The sequence below is a fragment of the Penaeus monodon genome, chromosome 20 (assembly GCF_015228065.2).
Source record: "Penaeus monodon isolate SGIC_2016 chromosome 20, NSTDA_Pmon_1, whole genome shotgun sequence".
NCBI lineage: Eukaryota > Metazoa > Arthropoda > Malacostraca > Decapoda > Penaeidae > Penaeus > Penaeus monodon.
The window spans coordinates 35,284,815-35,285,370 of NC_051405.1; positions in this window are offsets into that span (position 1 = coordinate 35,284,815).

The window sequence follows — 556 nt, forward strand, 5'->3', positions numbered from 1 at the left end:
GATAACTTAGTATAGCAGTCTTAGTTTATCAGCTTTGTGGTGAACTGATGAAACCACCATTTTTAAGGAAAAAAAAAAGTTTCAGGAAAAGAAACTGCTAAAGGGGCTATAATTATATTAAAAACAGTTTGAAAATACTAAGAAAATCAGCATGAGTTATTTCTTGAGACATCTCTTAACAGGGTCATTCTCCTCCCGTATTTGGGACAACCTACAACATATTCTTTCAGTACTTCCTTTGCTTGTGTCAAGGAGGAGAAGGAAAATGCTAGAGAAGAGGGTATGAAACAACTTTTGATTCATGATGCTGTTCTAAAATCCTAATGGAAGGGCTCTTGAAAATTGTGGTGACAACTTTTAGTATTATAGGAATGTGAGCTATCCCTTCTTTTGTTCAAATGTTTCTGTAGAAATCGTATGTGATACAAATGGGGATATCTATAAACTTGCTGATGATCAAATAAATGGAAAAGAAATTTGAAAATATTCTTGATTAAATAGAATGGTTGAACATCAAAACATACTCAACAGTAATTTAAACTTAACTTAAAAGCAA